Consider the following 17,437-nt stretch of genomic DNA (forward strand, 5'->3'; position numbering starts at 1 on the left):
CTTGTTTGGCGATCATGACACTGGTTAGGACCCAATTTTGATGTGTTTATTCTATGTTTAATCTATTATGTGAGATATATATATATATATATATATATTGATGACCACCCCATCGCCTAAAATATAGTCTCGGATTTGAGTGCCCAATACTTCACACATAAAACTCATGGGTCGTGTCTCCATCTTCTGATTGGCATCGCAAGCAAGTGGATGTGTCTTTAAGATCAATACAATCTAGAGGGGTTCCAATAGAATATATGTAAAATATTGAATTGCATAAGGCGCCCCTTCCATCTCTAGATGCAGACTTGACATTTTTTAGAATCCTAGCCCACACTCCCTCCTCCAATACCAAGTTTAAATCTTTCTCCCATAATCTCTTGAGAGATTTTAAAGCTCCGTCCCCCAGACTCAGAATTGACAGAGAGTAATACACTGATGCCTCATGACCATTTCCGAAAGCCGTAATCACCTCTACCAGAGTATCTGCTTCTTTAGGGGGTTGTATGCTACTTCCAAAAACAGTACAGAGCAGATGGCGCAGCTGTAAATATCGAAAGAACTGAGATCTGGGAATCGCAAAATGTTGAACCAAATATTCAAAAGATCTCAACACTCCACTCTTATATCAGTTACCGAGCATATTAACCTCCCTCACAATCCACTCTGACCAGCAGAAAGGGGACGTATTAATGCATTAATTTGGGTTCAGCCATATGCTCTAGGCAACATTTAAATAAATGTCCGAATTAAACACTCTGGACACTTTTGACCATACCGAGAGCAAATGCGAGATAAAGGGATGTGACATAACTTTTCAGATTATTTTGATAGAAAGACTTTGCAATGGCAAAATAGGGGCAAGAACTTCCTGTTCAATACAAAACCAGGTAGGGGCTCTCAGGTGGAAGTGACCAATGAGCAAATGTCTGAGACCGAATGCATAATAATAAAACAAAATCTTGGGTAGGCCTTGCCGACCTTTGTCAATCGGCCTATGCAGTTTACTGAAATGTAATTTGGGACGTTTACCATTCCAAATGAAGGACTTCGCTATGCTATCAAATTGCTTGAAATAAGAGAGGGGGACATCTATAGGGAGAGACTGTAGCAGGTAGTTGAATTTTGGAATACAGTTCATTTTAATAACATTAACCTTCCCAATCATAGATAAATGCAATGAACCCCACCTGCCCACATCACTCAAAAAGCATTTTATTAAAGGGTCAAAATTAACTCTAACTAAATCACATAGATTTGCTGGGATAAAATACCCAAATACTTAATACCCTGTTTGGGCCACTGGAAGATGCCAAGCTAAAATGCCGTTACTGGGCAGTACGCTGTCATAGACAAAGCTTTGGATTTAGACCAATTGACCCGTATCCCGAGAACTTAGAAAAGGAATTAATACTTCTGTAAAGACAAGGCATAGATCTAGTGAGGTCAGAGACGAATAATAAAACATCATCCGCATAAAGCAAAAGCTTATGTGACATACCTCCCGCAATCACCCCTGGAAAATCATCTTTCTTTCTTATCACGGCTGCTAATGGTTCCAGGGCAAGACAGAACAATAAGGGGGAAAGAGGTCAACCCTGCCGGTTGCCCCTAGCCAGAGTGAAATAATCTGAAATTAATCCATTTGTTTGTACCGCCGCTACCGGGTGTCTATAAAGAAACTTAATCCAGCCAATAAACATACTCACAAACCCTTACATTTCCAAAATCTTAAAAAGATAATCCCATTCTACCATATCAAACGCCTTTTCGGCGTCAAGTGAGATGGCAGCGACCGGAGTCTGATCATTCACCACTGACCACATGATATTGATGAAACGCTATCAGAAGAGCTATGGTCCCAAATAAACTCCACCTGATCTATATGTATAAGAGATGTCATAAATGTATTTAATTGGTTGGTCAAAATATATTGACAATATTTTAACGTCTAGCTGGATCAGGGTAATTTGGACAGTAACTCTTACACTTGTTTGGATCATATTTTAAGAATCAGACTGTGACTACTGTACAGACTACTGTAAATACACATCTCAAGAAAAACAAAAGGAGTTTGAATCTGAAGCAGGTTATGAGTCTCTTTTACAAGAAGACATTGATATCTCTGATTTCCTCTGTAGGGGACATCAGGACACAATACTTGTGTTTTCGCCTATTGGGTGACAATGCAGGTGAATAGGGTAAAACAATAAAATAACCATATTTCTATAATACACTGATTAAATGCAAGCATTGCTAATTCATACATACAGAAGTGCATTCAAAAAACACTATATAAACATATATTATATACATATATTATTTAACATGTTTATTTTATGCAGTGTTGCAATGTATTAAGAAGAAAATACTTCAAACTTGACCACCAGTGTCTCACCCGAGCATCGCAGCCCTGGCGAACTTGCATTGTGCTCACACCCTCATGTACAGTGGTTAACACAGAGCGGGTTGCACAGCCCATTTGAATTCAACACAGAATTAGCTGTTATACACCCGTGGGAAATGGAAATCTCTCTGTCTTTCTTTTGCTCTCATTTTGAGGACAATGAAGTTCTGACTAAATGCAGCAACAAGGCTTGCTCACTGTTAATAGGACATTTTTTAAAGATCCGGATGCCAGATCAGATGTGATTTTTATGTGTTTAAGTTTTACTGTATTGTGCATTTAAACATTCAAAGATGATTCTCTGTGAAAGATTTTTGATTGGTCAACCAAATTGTACACATGTTGGCCAATAAATATTATTAACAATGACTCTTGTGAGTAATTGAAATAGATTTAGTTAAGTGTAGTCTAAAAAAAGCAATAATATAATGGAAAACAATAGGTATAAAAAATAGTTTTGCCTATTTTACAAAGTTAAATTGCATTGTCTATATAAGTGATATTAGCTACACTTTACCTGATATTATTAAATATATTGCATGCTAAAATTGAGTAAATGTACTCAAAGAAATTCTATAGGTTTCTTCCTTCAGTGTAGAAACTTGGGTATTGACATCCTCTACAGACAACATCTAATAAAATAGGGTTAAAAAAAAAATTGATTTGTTCATTATGACCCAGACATTAGATTGATATTAAATATAATAACATTTCAATATTTCAATATTTTTTTCTCTGAAGGATATTTGAAAGTCCAAATAACATTTAATAGCTGTGGCCGGAGGGAAAGATTTTCAGGGAATAATAACTTTAAAATTTCAGTCTATTCCCCAAAAAGCTATTGTATAGCTTCAGAAGACTTGAAATATAGCACTTCCTGTTATGTTTCCACACTCTACTGATCGGTTAGGTTTAGATATTTAACATGATCATACGAAATTGCAAACTCGTAAAAATATGTATGAATTTTCACGAGATCGTGTTGTGATTTATTTGGACTATTTTTATATTTGGATCTTTTTTTGTAGAGCAGGAGCTTGACAGTCCTTGGTCACTATATGCTTTGATTGTATGGAAAAAAGCATCGTGAACATTCTTCAAAATATCTTATTCCATGTTGCATAGTTTAAAGTCATACAGGTTTGGAACAAATATGATGGAAAACATTCCTTTAAGGTCAATCAGGATTTACCCACAGACTCTGCAGCAGCCCAAACCTCTTTGCGTCCATTTGGAAAACACAAGAATGTTTTCAAGTGTCCTCGCATTCGCACACAGGCTGCATTTGGCAAGTTTTGAAGCCTCAAAAAATAATGGATCTTAAAAGCAGTGGCCTCCGAGGAGCACAAGCTGGTATTTCAATCAAAGAAGCCCTAAAAAACTTCTAACAAACATTTTCTCTTCTTTCTTTCATTCTTTCTTTCTATTTCTAGAAGGCTTTGGTACATTTAACTGAAAATTGTTCTCCTTTTCTTCTGTGGTTGTGAGATTTAGCACCTTTAAAACTATATTTGTCAAAGTCTCAAGATTACCTCAGAAACATCACTTTTCACCATTTATTTATTCTAAAGTAAACACACATTTCATCTTCTTAGTTTAGCAGGTCTGTATGTCATCAGTATGTTGGACCAGCATCTCACTTACACATGTAACAAATAGATCCTCTCAGATTTTTGAGTGGATTTTGAATGCAAAAAAAAAGAAAAGCTGTATCTTTGTAAATTAAGGACAAGAAACAAAGGAACAAATCGAAAACTGGAGAAAAAATTATTCAAATGAAAGTCCCTTTCAGATTATGTCCACAATTACATTTGAAAACGTCTTTTTCTCTATGTTTTAGCCTTCTTCCGTCCACACTGAGATGGCGTTTGTGTCCAGTGAAAACTGAGCTTTTTAAAAAGGCTCTCCTAAGCTAAGCAGGGGAGGTTCTAGAAACACCTCCACCCCGTCCCCCCCCCCAAGCCCCAGAAGCCTGCCCCCCGCCCGTGTTTGTCTAAAACCCTGCTTTGAGCAATTGGAAAAATTGGGGCACATGAATGTAGTATGTAGACTGTATTTCTTACCATAATTATTTCTTATTTTTAAGGAAGGATAAAGTAGCGAAACATGGGAATGCAAGTTCTCTTTTTTCTCTTATGAGTTTGTTGTTTCTGTTCTATCCTCTGGATTATCAGCATTATCGTCTACACTTGTAATATTCAAAAACCCACGTCTGACAGTACAGTACTCAGCCGAGAGTAAAACAGATGTGTAGTTATTTAATACACATGATTGCAGTTGAGTTGCTCTCTCGGGATGGCTGTCAGATAGTGAAAGGGACAGGAAGGAAAAGTCATTATTAGCTCAGATGAAAGAGATACTGATCGTGTACAGGTGTACAGAAGGAAATGTCATATTTCCTGATTTAGGCTTTAGGGATTTTTATTAGCAGCATTTGCTAAGGCAAGCATCACGATTAATACTGTTATAACCATTTGAACCAATGCCTAACCCTAAATTTTAAACTTTGGTAACTTACCCCGCATCATTTACACTACAGGTACAAATTATACCTCAAATTGTGTGACTTGTTGCTGTGCGATTTCTTTTGCTATTACTTTATTTCTACTGTGCTATGCCTGCAGCATGAAAAATATATTTGTTTTTTTATTCTTTTCGGTCACAGTCAAAATTTGCATCACATGCACATATGTAAACTAGGGCCGTCATACATTTAATCATTTTATTTAAATTACATGATATGCCATTTACTTAATCAAATTAATTGCATATATAAATATTTGTTTAGAAAGGCCCTCAATTACTATTATTCAATATACTGTACTGTATAATGGTTAAATCATTATAAATACTTCCATCTAAATCCTTATAAATATAATACATATCATAATTATTATATTATGTATATAATAATAATTCAGATAATTAAAATGCATTACATTATAGTAGCAGATGAGTAAAGCATTGATCAGCTAATGCAAAATGTGGCTTTAGAAAGCAATATATTGCTTAGTTCTATATCATTGAGCCTATCATTAGCCTATAGTCCACAGCAATCCATTTGCAATTGAATTCATCAATCTGTTCAGGATAGCTTTCACTTTTGGAGCGTCTCACTTTTATTGCTTTGCATCATAAATATTGTGTTTTTAGTCAAAACTGTGAAAACAGCTGTGTCAAAAGATCCCTGCATTTGGGAGTCCAGCTTTGTTTGAACGCAGCAATGCGTCTTCATTTTGTGCTGTTGCTAGGGCCGAGTAAGCCTGAGTGTGGATTGTTGTCTGCACAACTGTGCATTACCTATACAGCTGGAGTTATGCTTCCTGCCCCCTGCTGAAAACAGGTGGTACTTCAAGCTTTAATTGCTCCGATCGTAGGAATTTACAGTGGCGTAATTCAGGCAGTACAGGGTGGGCAGACTCATATCTATCTCATATCAATAATCTATTGTGCTACTTTTTTAGCTCGCTATTTTTGGTATACAATTTGCAGCCCTAATTTACACAAATACATAGACTAGAATTATTAACATGAGTTCTGTGTAGGTGCACCCACAGTAAGCAGAGGGGCAAGGATGGGAACCCCTCATTAAGACTGAATTAAACAATGCTTTGATGGGGAGACCTACATCAGTTCAACCTGGCAACACATGAAAGAGCAATCTTGGATTCTTCTGCCATATCGCTCATTCAGTCCCTCATCTCTTTCTTACACACTGAAAATCACAGCACTACTACATACAAAATCAGTTCTGAAAAACCAGAGGGAAGAGAGACATGTACAGTATGTGAGTTGTACAAGCAACCTCAAAGCAGATCAGCTGCCAGCTGACAGAAATCGACAAATACATTTAGTGGCCACTGCTGGGTCAACCCTAAAATCTCCCCTGGCATCTTAGTCCCCATTTAAACCTTGCATTAACATGAGTTTCAAATCCGGGTATCATTTGGATATTCTTTAACTGTGTCTCCACTGTGATAGGAAAGAAATCTGTTCAATCAAAGTTACCTGTGGAAAATGGAAAATGCCACTTACAAATTACATCAGAGGCTGTGGTAACTGACAAGCAATTTGTCTGTCCGTACTGAACAAGAAACGGTTGCGCAATACTGTGCAATCCCAGCCAATCAGAACATATTTGATGTTTAATATAGTTATGAGGAGCGTGACTTTGAACTAATAAGAGATCACAGTGCAAGGATGATATCTGGCGCTATGGAAAAAAATAGAAACTATGCAATCAACAAACATAGCATTTTAGGACAAAAACTCTGATTCACATGGAAGACATAGCTTTTATAAATTTATTGTATCACATGTGGTCTGGACACAATGTTAATAATTAATAACATATAATTACAACATATAAATTACAACATATAAATTACAACATATAAATTGCAGAAATGTCATATTACCTGTTGCCCCAGCGCCAATATTTTGAAGAGCTTTTAATATAGAGCTAGATTAATGACAAAAATGTAATTGTTTTTGTTGTGTTTTGTATAGATTTGCATCTTTAAAAAGTAGATTTTATTTAAATTTAAATTTTTTAGAGGTGAAGTTAGCTGTAAATATTCAAATAAAACTGATGAAGAAATTCAATATTCAATGTAGAATTCAATATTTTAAAATTCAAAATGCAGAAATTCAGATCTTAGGGAAAGTAGGCCAGAGGTCAAGTTTCTGTGTTCCACAGGGGTAAGTAAAGGGTTTCAGAAAAATAGAACAGATCATTTTGGCCAATCACAGAGCTACTACAATTTTCTTGCGCGGGCCGAGGTCGCCATTCAAAACTAACGGAGAAGATGAACACACCGAGGTAAGTGAATCTAAAACTTTTGTGATTTATAGTTATATAAATGATATTCATATGTTAAGTTAGCGTTCTCCTCGCATGAGACATTTGTATATGTTCTTGTCTCACTTTTTGACTTTCAATCAAATGTCTTTCTATAAACAAATACAATCTGTCACAGGAACTAAAAACTAAATGTTGTTAATTTTGGTTAGTTGTGAGCAAAAACTTTTCATTCTGGTTCAGAAGTTCCACAGCCTCTTTTCTAAATGGTTACCGGTTAGAACAAAATAAAAGAACCGTTAATAACATAATTTTTTTTTTAATGAGAAATGTGAAAATAAGTAATAAATTGTTTTCTGTGTGGTAGATTATTATCAGCATGGCAATCGTAAAAACATGAATTGAATTAACAGTTAAAGGGATAGTTCACCCAAAAATGAAATTGTCTCATTATTCACTCACCCTAATGCCATTCCAGATGTGTATGACTGTCTTTCTCCAGAAGAACACAAATGAACATTTTTAGAATAAGACAGAGCTCTGTCAGGTCCTTACAATGCAAGTAAATGGGTGCCAGTGCTTTGATGTCCAAAAGTCAAATTTAGGCAGCATAAAATGTGTTTATCCATGAGCATTAATCCATGAGACTCCAGTCGATCAATAAATGTTTCTGTTGTTATTATTATTATTCATGTTCTGTTTAATTTAATGCCACATGTCTAGAATTTAACTTTATGAAATTCAAATTCAGAATGATTAAATTACACCATGGAAAATTTGATTTTGTTAAATGCCACATATCTAAATTTCCAATGTAAAAACATTTATTAAAATCTTTTTGTCATTAGTTTAGCTCCATATTTTAAAAGCATAAAATAGTTTTCCCTGTCTAATGCATGGAGTTCTACAATATAGTGAACTGTTCCCTGGCACTGACTAAAAAACCTCAAAAATATAGATATTTTCCAGAACTTGCCCTGTAACCCAGTCTGTAAACAGTATCCATTTATTTACAATATATCACTAAATTCAATGTTTTGATAAAACGATGTGAAGTACTTGCACTGAATATGTTTGCTTAGTGGGACAATTGAACAGTTGGAAATGTATGAATAGCAGGCAAATCATTAGCATGCTAACTAAAAACACAAACCCTGAGTTCGGCTTGTAAAATTGTGTATTTCAGTTCAGCATTTGGAATATGACATCTCCTCAGCTCCTGAGGCATTAGGGGATAGTAAAGTGTCCAGTAGATCCACACTTCAGAATCTTTCTGGATTTAGTCAGTCATATGGGTATTTCTTGCTTACTCTTGTTTTCCTCACACTGAGGATTAAGACACCCTACTCCACTGGCATACTCTTTTGTTCATACTATATAGTTGGGAAGTATTTGGATGCAGTTATAAGAGAAATATTTCATTTGAATATTTGTTGCTTTTGGTTAGTAGGATAATTAAACCATGAAATGGATGATAGAATGTAAGTTTAGCCGGCTAACTGGTTAGCATGCTAACTGGAAACACAATGAGAAATGTTTAATTTGAACATTTGTTGCTTTGGTAGTAGGATAATTTAACTGTAGGGAATGCTTGGTAAAATATTAGCATAAGCTAATCAGTGAGTATACTAAAAGAAAAATGCTTAATTTGACCTATTGTTGCTTTAGTTATATCGTGTTATATGTCATATAGCTCCATGACATTAATTGATTTTTCATGATCAAAGCTACACAAATCTACAAGCGATATTGTAGGCTTTACTATATCAGGTAGAATACACAAAACAACTTCTTTCAGCCAATTAAATCACTTCGGGTCCTATAGGTGACAGGATTTCATGGGATAATGAATTCAGCTGCCTTTGTGATGAACGGGAATGCTAACAGATACTGTAGCTTTATGCATTTATTGCCTTCTTGGCTCAAATAGAGTATCTTAATTTTGAAAGAGCCACAGTGTTCACACTTTTACTGGAAAACCTATGAAACCTACAAATCGACATAAGGGATAGGAGAAAGTATTTTTGCATAAATCATTACACACACACACACACACACACACACACACACACACACACACACACACACACACACACACACACACACACAAATTATAATCTGCTGTACAGCTATGGCATAACAAACACATAAGCTATAATAAATCAGTTATTTTTCCTTATAGAAATGATTGCATTCACAGTAAGGCCATGTAAATATAATAATGTTCTTGTTACAGGACAAAATCCAGCAGTTTGCAGAGCACATGGTATCCACTTTAACACACCACTGTCATTTCACACCAACGCATTATTTATTCTCTATGAGCATGTCTCTGGCAATGACGCAAGTGTGTATTCTTGCTAGTGTGTGTGTGTGTGTGTGTGTAAAAGAGACAAACCAGACATTCATAATTTAAGAGCAATGTCTGTTGAATGACTGACTACCTGAGGGGAATGAACCGTTGGATTTGTTGAATAAAATATAAGAGTTTGAGAAACCTTTGCGTGGATTTAAGTGTGTGTGTGTGTGTGTGTGTGTGTGCATGTATATTCAGGTAATGATGTCAGTAGGGACTGAATATGTAATAAATATGCAAATATACCTGTTTAATTAAATACACATACTTAGAGTCACAGCACCTCTGTTCCTTCCCACAAACACTTGTACCTTCATGTTCATGTTATAACCTACATACAGCACTATTTGTGTGCTGACAATGTTATAAAAAGTGTTATAAAAGCCCTACTTTGCTGTGTACAGTTTAATGTAAATTACATTGTCTAGTTTTGTGATCATCAAGAGTTGTAAGGAATGCAAAAAATGGAAGGATCATGATTATGTGGACACAATACGAGAGTATATTGGTTTGACGTGTTGAATACAATAAAAACTCAGATATTTTTAGATAGACTCATAATCCCTGTTTGGACGGGACTAGTTTTCTAATTGAAATTTGAGTTACAATTATTATCAAATGATGTCCATAATTTAATGTACTTATTTGGACAGGACAAAGACCTCCATGTTTATTACAGAAGTGGGAGTGTCTATTTTATAGATGTGGTTGTTACAGAAGGTTGAACATCAATTTAGCTGTTAAAATTAACGCATCTTTTAAACATTTCCTGTTAAATTTTAAATTACTTCCCATTTTAAACATACATTTCAAATAAGTAATTATTTGAGCTGTTGATTTAATTTATAAATTATGCAGAAAAAATTACTTATTTTAAAAAGCCAATTAAATCAAACTTCACATGAGTTTGTAGAATTTGCTACCTATAATAATGCCACTGAAATAAACTTATCAGTGAATTATATCATTCTAACATTACGTAATTGTTCTGAAAAATTCAAGCATCTTGTCTGATGCTGATTTTACAGTGGCCAGACTGAGCAATTTTTGCGATTTCTACATCCAAATCTACAAATCTACATCCATATTGAAATGCACGCTGCAGGCAGAAGATTGCAGTGCATATGTACAATCTTAACAATAGTTCATGCAGGTCAAATTACATGAGGAGATGCGTTGTGAAAATTCAATATCAGCAATAACAGACATTGCATTTGGACAGGATTAGATTTCTCAGAGGACCATTGAGTTAGCTGAAAACAGTAGGTAATTTGCTCTGTACATTTTACAGAGGTTGTGAGAGAAAAACACAGACTTGTCAGATTTGGACAGTATTAAAATCACAAAGTACATCTGTGAAACATCAATTTCCCTGACCTCTTCAGGGAAAAGTATAGTCCTATAGATTAGAAAACAACGCACGAGTAGAGTGAACTCGTAGTCCACGGTCAGATTCTGACGTACAGTCACGGCAGGTTTTACATCACTGACGCCCATATTTTGGTGTAATCTGATACTTATTCTTTAAAAAGTAGTGTTACTATTTACATGATCAATTCTTGTAATCAGATTACATTTACTGATTTCAATTTAGGTCATTTTAAGTACATCACTTGGATTACACATATTTCTAAAATGCTGGTCGTGACACGTTGGAAGGTAAAAACACAGGCTGAGTTCGGAATTGCATACTACATACTACTAGGCCATATGAAAATAGTAAGAGGGTAGACAGATATAAAAAACCAAGCAAAAATGACTGGTGGGAAATGTTGTGTGTCAGTGAATCGTTATCCTTTCCCCCGATCCTAGAGTACCAGAAGTTTCGGAAGCAGCATGCAGACTTCCAGTGTGATTATGTTGGTTTTAATATTCCGAGTTGAGAATTTGTTTTTTAAATCGGTCAGATTCTGTCATTATTTACTCTAATGTCAATCCAAACCTGCATTGTCTTTCTTTCATGTAACTAAAAAGTAGATTTGCCCCAGAAAATCTTTTGTTTGCTTGAGTGATTAGTTACTCCAGTCTGTCAAGACACACACACACACACACACACACAGTATAAAATCAGAGTAAAACTAATCGACCCGACTTATGCATTCCAAGAATTTTGAAGCGATACAGTAAATTGAAGTGTGAATAACAACTTTTGAAATCCTTTTATTTTCATTTTGTGTTCCAGGGAAGGAAAGTCATATGGGTTTGGAGCAACAACCGTTTTAAGCAGTGACAAAAATGTATGTATGTTTGATTACAGGAACAGATTAGAATACGAGAACATGCGGGATTGACTTTTTCAATACAATAAAAGATGTTTGATTTTCAGCAGTAAATGTAGTGATATTGGAAACTGGCCCTACAGGCTAGTTTTCACATACCTGCATCTTAAACTGGGGCTGACTTGTATTGTCCAAGCAAACGATCCACCTTGGGCAGAGAGGTGTGAATGTACACACCTGCCAGATTGCATCAAGATACTCACACACATGTATACACATAATATGTGGAGCACAAACATGTGCAGGGAATGGTGTCCTAATGAGGCCCTGAGAGGCCCTGCTGGTCTGTCAGACAGACTGCACCGTACTGACACGTGGCTGACAACAGCATTGAGCTACTTCTGTCTCTCCTTCTCAGTGTCATGCAGCAAAACTTCTGACAGGATTTCACAGATTAATTTAAATAATAATATTCTCTCTCTCTCTCTCTCTCTCTCTCTCTCTCTCTCTCTCTCTCTCTCCCTCTTACAAGGAGAACAATAATAAACTGATTTTCTGTGTACTTTACTATACCTACATTGTGCAAGATTCTTCTATTATCAAAAGCCTCTTTATTATTAGTAAAATCAGTGGAATGCACAGCCCGATTGGCTTATTGCATTTATAAAACGGCGACATCAGCAATATGATCAAATACAATTTTTATCAATGTATAGTTACATTTACTGATGATAATAATATTCAGAATAAGCATTTCTTCCACTAAGTAATATAGCTCTCTGGTCTAAATGCAGGCTGTTTGTGGTTGCCAAAAAACATTAATCTAAAATGTGCAGTCACAAGTGTGTGTTTATCAGCATTTTACTTTGGGTACGAAGCCTGCTCATCCAACCAGAACTGTTTTATAACGTCGTATTAAACAACATTAATGATTTATTGGAGGACTCCTTTAATCATCTCTGCCTAATACGTAAACCTGTTGGGTTAAGGCTATGACTTTTAGTTGAGTCTAATTTAATCGGTGAGGCGTTGACACTCTGAATCTTCTGCATCTGCTAAGGAAGCACTATACTCCAAAAACAACTGACCCATACTGAGTAATCAACTCAAACAAACACTTCATCAGCAGAAAGAGAGCGAGAGAGTGTAAAGTTGAGACATGCACCCGAAACAGAGATTTGTGTAGTAAAGCAACAATGCAGATATAAACAGTGGGAAGTGCAAATACAATAAAAGCACAATAATATACACAACCATTGACACATGTTTGTGTGCGTGCACTCAGACGCACCCCGTAGTGCTTATTTGCAACAGTTAGTCCAAACTAAGTGGCGTAGTTGCATTCTTTATGATGCCAGTTTATTCTCCATGTTTAGCCTCTTAGCTCAGTTCCCATCATCTCAGTTATTAAGCAGATTTACTTTCATAAAAAGCAGCTCAGAGGAGGAGCCTTTAATTGAGACCATGCTTAAAGGAATAGTTCACCCAAAAATGAAAATTCTGTCATCATTTACTCTTCCTCATGCCATTCCAGATGTGTATGACTTTCTGTCTTTCTTTCTTTTTTTTTTTTTTTTTTGGCAAAATACAAATAAAGTATTTTAGAAGAATATTTCAGCTCTGTAGGTCCATACAATGTAAGTGAATGATGACCATAATTTTGAACTCCAAAAAGCACATAAAGGCAGTATAAATCGAATCCATACAACTCCAGTGGTTAAATCCATGTCTTCGGAAGCGATATGATAGGTGTGTGTAAGAAACAGATACATTTTTAAGTTCCTTTTTACTATAAAGCTCCACTTTTGACTAGCCTTGACCAGTAGGTGGCGATATGTAAGAAGAATGTAAATCAGAAGAATGTAAATCACCATCAAAACAAAAGATGAAGAATGTTAAACTGGAGATTTTTAGCTAAAAAGGACTTTAATATTTATCTGTTTCTCACCCACACCTATCATATCACTTCTGAAGACATGGATTAAACCACTGGAGTGGTATGGGTTATACTTTTAAGATGGCTTTATTAGATTTTGTTTTAATCTTCACTTATGTTTTCCAGAACAAAGATAGTCATACACATCTGGTTTTGGGTGAAAAAAAACCTTATTTTGTCATCATTTACTCCTTATGTTGTTCCAAAACTGTATGCGTTGTTTGTGTGTGTGTGTGTGTGTGTGTGTGTGTGTGTGTGTGTGTGTGTGTGACACAGAAGGAGAGTCTTTGATCTAAATCTATATTGAATGATAATCTTAATTTCAGGTTCCTCAAACAAAGCTATTATGGCTTTAGAAGTCTTGGAATATGATTCATATAGACTAGTTTTGTGATGCTTTTAAAGGTGTTTTCATTCCTTTTTGGAGATTTTTTGTTAACTACTCCTTTTACTATTCCTTCACATGCGTATTGTGACATAGCGTATTTGCTTCATATTAATGACCAGCAGTGAATTTATGAATAATATATCCTAGTAGGTGTGCTTACATAACAGAGTAGTTTTTTAATTATCTGAATTAAAACATTATTGCTTCATATTGTTTTTGCGAATGTTGAATTAACGTCTGTTCCTAGCAGATTCAAGTGTATCAGAGTGAGTGTGTGTGAGTGTGTGTGTGTGTGGATGTGTGTGACTGGCCGTCGGGCAGCATCTCTGTGGGAGGTTTGGGGATCACTCTGTTCTGAGAGGGGATATCATCACCCAGCGAGGGTAGAGCCTTCACCAACAGACCTATTTATCCCTTCCACAGCCCAACCTTTACTATTCCACTACTCTCTCACATGTACACACTACCCCACACAGCAGCAACCAGTAATTATGAGATCACCATGTCATTAGAGACTTATACAGACTGCTATTATCACACCCTCACAGACAGGCAGCAATAAAGGGAGCTGTGAATAAGAAGAGTTTTAAATAAAACAAACAAATAAAACCATGAATAGTGCAGCAAATGGGCCAGTCTTTATTTAACTATGTATTTAGCAATTGTATCAACATAAAACATGACACATCATCTACTCACCCTCATGTCATTCCAATCCCATTTGACGAGAATCACTAAAGGAGAAACGTCAAAACTCTTTTCCATATAATGAAAGTGAATGGGGACTTGAGCTGTTGAGCTCCAAAATAACCACAAAAAAATTATTAGAGTTAATAAATGTCGCCAATATAATAGTCCCTGGAAGTTGAGTTAATGATAACAGAATTATCATTTTTGGTTGAGCTATTTCTCAACAAGACTCCACATCATCATGTCATCAACAGAGCAGTGAATTTGCTTGGGGGAAAAAATCAGCTGAATTGATTTACACACGGTAATGTTAAAACTATGCCGAGAACACACACAAAAAATATTTTAAGATTTACGCATTTCAATTCAATAACAAAATTCCATCAAATTGAATTGAGTAATCTTTAATAAAATACCATTTATTTTTAATTATTTTTTACTTTTTTTAATTACATTTTGTTAAACATTACACAATTCAGTGTGATGGAATTTTGTTATGAAATTGAAATACATAAATCCTAAAAAAAAACATAAAAATAGGCTACAGTGGTTTACAATCACTGTGGTAGTTGATATAGCATAATTAAATAAGTAATATATTTTCTAAAGAAAAATGCAGGGGATGGGGCTATTTAAAACTTTGTGAATGATAGCTTTTCAAATTCTGTGTAAATCTGTGGATCTTTCTGTGGAGTTCTGACTGTTGAAGCTTGAAGTATTTGGATGGTGGGTGATGTGATGTGACAGTCTGGGAAATCATGACAACATTGATTTTCGCCCAAATATCACCGGACCATTACAAGGGAACACAAATCTCAACTTTAAACTACTTTGGACAAAATTGAGCCTAATCCAAAAAATTGACAGTCCATAGGGAAAGCAAAGCAATTTTTATTTATTTTCAGAGTGGTACTGCCACAATGGTATTTTGGGTGAATGCCAGTGCATTGTTATGTAGTGGCTTAGTTGTCCTGAATGGTTTGCATTGCTGTGCAGTTGCTAGGATGCGTTAGGTAGTTGCTAAAGTGTTGCTAGGTTAAGTCAAAAGAACCTCAAAATGGTGGTCCCTAAATGTTGCTTGGGTCCCTCCCTCAACATAAGCTAGGTGAAAAATTCTAAGTACAATCACTTTGACTTTGTTGTTGCTATACATTACATTCCAGTGCCCTTAAATATCGACACATTCTGCCAAGACACTGAGAGGTGGCATCTCCCATCAGATATTTTTGCATCAATACAAGTGTGTTTACCTTCCCTTGTGGCACGACTGATTATGCATTGCATCATTCATGCCGGCGGCTTGGGTTCTTGTCCCACATTGAAACCAGAAAGTCAATGTGTTCGCATAATCAGTGCAATTTAAAGGTTTAATTTTCCCTCTTAAGATCAAATTTTTTACTCCCCTGATGGTTAGGTGTAGGGTTGGGGGTAGATATAATAAAATATGCATTCTTTTGGTGCCCCTCTGTGGACATTTCACCAGGCAATTGGAGCTCACACCTGCCCCATATACGTTCAAATACACTTCCCGCTTCAGCCATTGGGGGCAGTCCTTGGGGGCAGAATTTCGATAAGCGGAGACTGATTTCAGCAGAAGAACTTTTGATCAACTGTTGCCGAAAATCTAAATGAGGTCAGTCTGCCTCAACAGGCCGTACAATTTTAGGAGGTAATCGTAGCAGGTAGCACAAACGTCTATCACTTAGGGTTAAGAAAGGGTTCTCAATGGGGGTGCTGCCCCCCGCCCCCCGTGTGGCTGTGTTGAAATGGCTCAATGGACAGAGCAGCGCGAGTGCAATGCATGTGGGTTTTTACTCACAGACCGGTTTCGAGCTCTTAAATGTGCACCTCTGATCACTGCAGCGCTGTGAGAATCAGTGAGAAGCACAGCGTGAGACGCAGACACCATTTGAATTCAGCACAGAATTCTACATGACCACCCTTGAATTTACTATAGTAACACTAACTGTACTTTAGTCAGAAATAGATTGATCATAAATATGATCATATCACTACTTCAGCTCTATTAAAATTGTCATAGGCTACATTAGGGGAGTGAGGGAATATAATTCATTTTTGTTACAACTTATAAATATTTTGTAAGCACATAAAATGTTTCACAAAAACATTTGTCTTAAGATGGTTATTTATATCTTCAGCAATAAGAAATATAAACTGTAGACTTCCAAACATTCCTTTTGCAAAAAGAATAGAACAGGGAGCCCTGCAAAATATGGCATGGCTCCAGGGCAGAAATCCACCTGGGATTTTACATGTTAACTGGCCCAACTTTTGGGGGTCAGATGCCAGTTTTCTGCATATCGCAGCGCCGTTTTGTGGTCCATTCTGCATAACGCGGCCCATTCAGCATGTTTCGCGGCCAACCAACCTGACCCCACGGTTCTCTCGATGGCCAGTTTGCCCCTGATCCGCCCCAAAGTGAGTCGGCCCACCAGGAAAATGCCCGGTATGCCAGATAACCAGTCCAGCCCTGCATGGCTCCCACAGAGCCCCCCACTGAACATTGTGTCAGTCTGAGATTACATAAAGAGACAGAAGCAATTGTGACAGCCAAAATAGATAGAAGAACTGTGGCAAATTCTCCAAGAAGCTTGGAACATCCAATCTGCCAACAACCAA

Source organism: Xyrauchen texanus, chromosome 37 (assembly GCF_025860055.1).
Source record: "Xyrauchen texanus isolate HMW12.3.18 chromosome 37, RBS_HiC_50CHRs, whole genome shotgun sequence".
NCBI classification, from domain to species: Eukaryota; Metazoa; Chordata; class Actinopteri; order Cypriniformes; family Catostomidae; genus Xyrauchen; species Xyrauchen texanus.